The sequence below is a fragment of the Carya illinoinensis genome, chromosome 3 (genome assembly GCF_018687715.1).
Source record: "Carya illinoinensis cultivar Pawnee chromosome 3, C.illinoinensisPawnee_v1, whole genome shotgun sequence".
NCBI lineage: Eukaryota > Viridiplantae > Streptophyta > Magnoliopsida > Fagales > Juglandaceae > Carya > Carya illinoinensis.
The window spans coordinates 23,645,810-23,652,077 of NC_056754.1; the positions used below are offsets into that span (position 1 = coordinate 23,645,810).

The 6,268-nt window shown below is 34.2% G+C and overlaps 1 long non-coding RNA gene across 1 annotated transcript; it reads right to left on the reverse strand.

Annotated features, from left to right (window-relative positions):
• Positions 1-255: 255 nt before the first annotated feature.
• LOC122305654 lies at positions 256-2,653 on the reverse strand. The gene is made up of 2 exons (XR_006241192.1): positions 2,152-2,653; positions 256-525 (listed from the first exon to the last, which is right to left on the reverse strand). It is a non-coding gene; the product is annotated as an uncharacterized LOC122305654 (long non-coding RNA).
• Positions 2,654-6,268: the final 3,615 nt, after the last annotated feature.

The window sequence follows — 6,268 nt, forward strand, 5'->3', positions numbered from 1 at the left end:
CGTGTTGTTGATTCTGCAAAGTTAGAACTTGGAAGTCGGAAAACATCATCCAACAAGCCCTTGGAAGCATAAAATAGGTAAAGATTGTCTAATTCATGACAAGCCCTTGAAAGCATAAAATAAGAGCATTCAGAATATATCCCCATAAATCCAGCATTGGAAGGTCTTGACTGTAACGCCCTCATCCCGTAGGGGTCGTAGAGTTAACTCTTATAACATGAAACATCTTCAAAACACAACCATATATAATCCAAATACTCTAAAATAATAAATTCATTTATTCAAACCCAGTGTACTTTTTCTTCCATCAAGATACCGAAGTAAAACCTCAATAAAATAAATTAAAATCTCCTCCAACACTCATAAATATCCAAGACTCAAAACACCAAAATAACATAAATAATAAATCTATCAAATAAAACTCCCTAATAACTACTTGTAACCTCTGGCACTTATTCCTCAACAATCATTGAATATTGTTAACGATTCCTACTCTTGACTCCCAACTGAAGCATAAAAAATTATCTGAAAATATTGTGGAAATAAGGGGTGAGTTATCAACAACTCAATAAGCAAAGAACATATACTAAGGTGTAAACATGAGCATTTATAGAGTCCAGAATGTAAAACAAAACAGTTATCTTTAGAATGCTAAAATCAGAACACTTACTTTCAAAATGCAAAACATGTATCAAAATATCAGAGTGAAACTTTCAAAAAGAGTCTTATTCAAAAATAATCCTTTGGCATAGCATAAATGATCATCATCATCAACACAGAAGAACATCAAATCGGAACATTATATCATAACAGGGTTCATGTATAACCCCCGTGGAAGGGTTATGCATCTGCAGATAACCAAGCAGAACATAACCACTCTATCACCAAGTTGTGCACTCAAACAGCGATCACTACTATAACTCGTGGCAGCCCCATATCCACTATTATAACCCGTGATTGGGCCGTATCCACTATTATAACCTATGATTGGGCCGTATCCACTATTATAACCCGTGGTTGGGCCGTAACTAAACAAAGGTTTTTCAGCTTGCACATCATATCTGAATAAAATACTGAGTAGCTTTAGATCATTTCATATATTCAACACAACAAAATCGAGGTATCTTCATCTTAACTATAGCAAAACTTTAAGAACCTCATTTTTGTTCTTTCCTCAAAGTTCATAAACAATATGTAAAATAAACTCATGTCTACACTAGTCTTGACAAAAGTACGTTCTCCTTCATACAGAGTTCATGAATAATGTCAAAACAAGTAATTGAGGTTGCTTTTCACAATTCTTTTCAAAAATCAAAATGCAAATTTTCTAAAGTTAACCTCGTATAATTTTCTTTTTATGCAAAATCTAGTATAGGATCCTGCTTACCTGAACTTCTTAGATTATCAAAATTTTTCCACAGCAGTATTGAACAAAAACTCACTCGTCACCTATAGAAAATTCATGCAATTTGAATAAATCTCCAATTGAATAGTTGCTTTGTAATTACACTCGAAATACCTATTTTAATACCTACAAAACCTAAAATTTCTCTTAACTCTAAAATACCATCACTTTCTAAATTCATCAGTGCCCACTTAATAACTCCAACTAAAACATTAAATTCTAACTTATTTACTAGTGTACACGAACTACAAAATTTAATACTAGCTAATTTAATTATGCCAAAATATTCTTAATTAAACAACTTTTATTTAGTAAACTAGATCATATCTAAAGTGTTTTAAAAAAGAATAATTAAAATTACATCATTAACGTTTACTTTTGAAATAAAACTTTACTTAATAACAATTTAAAATACTTAATGGTTTCTGTAAACATAAATAAAATAAAATCCACTATTACATATTAAAAGTTTAAAAACGTACGTAACTCAACGGGTAAAAATGTAACTTCATCTCAAATAATATAAGCATGACCAACTTCACGTAAGCTTCAGTAGAAAACTTGTTATTTGAAAAATTACTCAAAGCGTGAAGCAAACACTTGCGCGGCGGTTTGCAGAAACTTACCCAATCGTATTGTTGGATGCGATGCCGTGGGTGGAGTTGAGAGAGAGAGGAAAACAGAGAGATATGCAAAGGGAGAACACGGTGTGCGGAAGAGAAATGGAGGAGAGGCTATGTGCTTACCGAGAAGAAAACCATTGGGGTGACATGCAGTATTTAGCGGCAACTCCCATGCAGGTGGAGGCGACGAGGAGGGCTAGCGAAGCTGCTAGGCTTCCGTTGTGTGATGGGTTGAGAGCACAAAATGTGCTCTGTTTTGATAGGCAAAAATAGAGGTTTGATGTACACGGGTTGGGTGGTCCTCTGTGGTTGGATGCGATGCCGTGGGTGGAGTTGGACAGGACAGTGGGCTCTGTGCTGTTGAAGAATTCAGGTTAGGCTTCCGTCGTATGGAGTAAAACTCTGCAGTTGAAGAATTCAGGTTAGGCTTCCATCGTATGGAGTAAAACTCGGCACTTGAGTATTCTGTTCGGGGCTGTTGTTGAGCAAGGGAGTAGGGTTTCCGTACATGGAGTTTCAAAGAAGATTGCGGCTTGAAGTTTCTTCCCGAGGAGAGAATAACAGCATTGATATATATAGATGAAAGAATAAACCCTAGGGAAAGATACGTGTATGGGTAGTGGACGGAGAAGGCAAGCCTAGAGATGGAAAGGGGAGACACGTGCATAGGTGTGAGATGGAGTGGATTCTAATATTTGGTTCTACGGCTTGGTTTTGGGCAGGGCTTTTTACTTAGATATTAGAATATCGATTCAACCTCTAAAAAATATTATAACTTGTTCCCCTAAAATTTTTCAGTCCAATAAAATGTTTCACCTGATCTAAAATATTTAAAAATTTAAACTTACTTAACAAGCTCAAAATAAAAAATTATTCGATAACCGTCGAAAATAAAATTTTGGGCTCATAGTTCATTCCGACAATACTCAAAAATTTCAAGTGGGTTTTTCATCCATTTAAACCCAAAAATATTTTTAAAAAAACAATTGAGTACTGGACCCAAGTGTTACATCCTCCCCCTAAAAAAAAATTCATCCTTAAAATTTGTTGCTTCTCAAGTAAAGCCCAAAATACTCATTCCTCATAATCCATGCCTATTATAAACTTTGCTTATTATGTCAAACCTAAAATTTCAAACTCCTAGCTTCCCAAAATCTCTCGCCCAGTCCCTTAAATATACCCTCCCGAGGCCAATGTCAATTTTCCTTACAGGACCTCAAATTCAAACTTCAAAAGTGAACCTTGACAATGGAATTACAAGCCTAAAAATTCCTTTGTTTTGTTTTGTTTTTTTTTTAATTTTTAACGGTAAACCTCATATATAATTAAAAGAGAACTCCCAAAATGGTATTTAAACCTCTCACTACAACAGATTGGACTTTTGCCGGTGATTTCAAAGCAGAAAAATTCCCGCTAATTATCTATCCCGGCGATTATAAACTCGCTGGCTAATCGCCAGTACTATTCAGCCATTTGCAATATACTACGGTGGAAATCAAAAATCACAGTGAAAAATTGTGTCTTTGGCAGCGATTCAAAGGAATTAAAAAATAGAATGTCATTTGCCAGTGATTCAAAATTCGCTACCATTTAGTATGTCAGTGATTTTCTAATCGCTGGTAAAGAAATTTCGGTTTTCAAATTTCTTTGCCAGCGATTCATAAATCGTTGGGAAATTAATTGCCAGCATTTTTGAATTCACTGCCATTTCATTTACCAACGATTTATGAATCGTTGGTAAAGAAATTTGAAAACCGGAATTTATTTGCCAGCGATTTCTGAATCGCTGGCATACTCAATGGTAGCGATTTCAAAAACGCTGGCAAAAGAATTTAAAAACCAAAATTCCTTTGCCAGCTATTCAAAAATCATTGGGAAATTATATAGCCGCAATTTCTTAATCGCTAGCAAAGGAATTTCGGTTTTTAAATTCCTTTGCCAGCGTTTTCGAAATCGCTGGCAAATAAAATGGCAGCGATTTATTAATTGCTGGCAAAAGATTTTCGATTTTTAAATTATTTTGCCAACATTTTGCAAATCATTGTTATTTCATTTGCCAGCGATTTCCAAAACGCTGGAAACGGAATTTAAAAACCAAAATTCCTTTGCTAGCAATTAAGAAATCGCTGCCATATAATTTGCCATCGATTTCTGAATCGTTGGCAAATAAATTTCGGTTTTTAAATTTCTTTGCAAGCGATTTAAAAATCACTGGGAAATTATATCGCAACGATTTCTTAATTGCTGGCAAAGGAATTTTGGTTTTTAAATTCCTTTGCCAGCATTTTGGAAATCGCTGCCAAAGGCATATTGCACCACATACCTATTTATTTCTTGGTTTTAAACTTTTTGATGGCGAGTTTTCAATCGCCGTCAAAACCTAAAAATCGAATTTTAATAACCCATTATTCTTACTGGGTCTCATGAGACCCAATAAGAATAATGGGCCTTAGAGATTAGTTCCCAAGCATGAAAATTCACCTAATTTTCATGCATTCATCCAATTGTACCTGATTGACATGATCAATTAACGTTTCCATACATCAACAAATTTTCCAAAGACCATTCTATCAAATTCAATAATTTCTTTAAGTGTTGATTCAACCAAACTCATATATAAACTATCACTAGGTGGAAATTTATACTGATCATATCAAGTACAAGCTGAGCTATTAATTACATAATATACTATCATCACTATTATATAATTGATTTGAAGACTGTACCATCACTAAAATAAACTATACCAAGTTACACATTGAAAATTTTAAGTGAGACTTTTCATTGACATTGGCACCCACAGTTTTTTCTTTGGGAATTTGATCAACAAAGGTGGCGAGCATGAATATAGAAAAATGATGCCTATTTCTGCGATTGCCCAAGCTTGAATTGCCATATCACCCTGCTAATCAATTACTCTTCTGATCTATTGCATGAAGTCAGTACATCTGTATTGTCCGCTGATCATGAAAATAGTGAAACCCAATCAAAATACAAGGAGTGTTTGGCTTGAGAACCCTCAAAACTAATCTGATAAAAGAGGAAAATATTACCATACTGATCAACAAAACAATTTTTATTCAGTTGCCTTTGTCTTTGTATTAAGTGCATCCAGGGCCCATCATTGATCCATGGTCGAATAAAAACAATTGCTCAATTGCTATATATGCAATAGGAAGATCCACCCCCATATGTTGCATATATACGCTTTAAATCCCTTTAAATCACTCATCAAAGCAATCAGATCCAAGCCGGATGCATAGATCTCTTCGAAATGCTAAATGAGACAACCATTGGTGCACCGCCACCTGTACCCCAAGAGTGAAGTGCAACCTGAATAAGGAGGAAACATAAATATATTTTCCTAATTTGTAGACAGTTAAATGACCAAGCAATTATTTAGCGCAATAACTCTATCAAATTTATATCGATGCACCTGCCAAAACATTCTAAAAACAGTTGCCATATCTGACACAAATCTAAAGAACCCAACCTATGTATGATGATATAAACATATGATCTGCCTGCGATAATCCCACATGCTGAATGTTAAGTTCATTAATTCAAGTTTATTCTTCTTTTTTGAAATCTTTCATTTTTTAATTGGATAAGTAAGAAGTAATTTATTAGAAGCAATGCTTGTGCGAATCAATATGTCCTCTTGTGTTTACAAAAGAAAACCCCTCAATACATCTAGGAACGAGAATGCAACAATATAAAAACCCCTATATTGCAGAAGTTCGTACAGTAATGACACATTCAAGATGAATAACATTACATATTTGATATTGATAATGATACTCAAAAACCTTTGACCATCATCATATGTGAACCGTTTTTGTTAAATATGAATTAAATGACTCAAGGTTGGCTGAAAATAAAGAATAATCTGATCATATTTATGGACATCACATCAATAATGGATGACCTGGTTTTTTGGAAGGTTAATAATTACATTAATATATATTTACATTAAATAGTTTCAAACTTGCATGTGTATGTAACTTCTTCCCTCCTTTCTATCATTTTTTTTTTCTTTTGGTCTCTGTTTCTTTCTTTAAGACAATTTATAGTCCTAGACTCCTAGTAGAATCTATGCATAATAAGATGGGGCTTTTACCATTTTATGCCATGAGTGCTTACAGGATCCTTGTAACAAGGGGGCCTCAACAGTTTAACTGTCGAGCACCCAATATATTCAACCACCAACTTACAAATAAGAAAAGTTCACTAACAACTT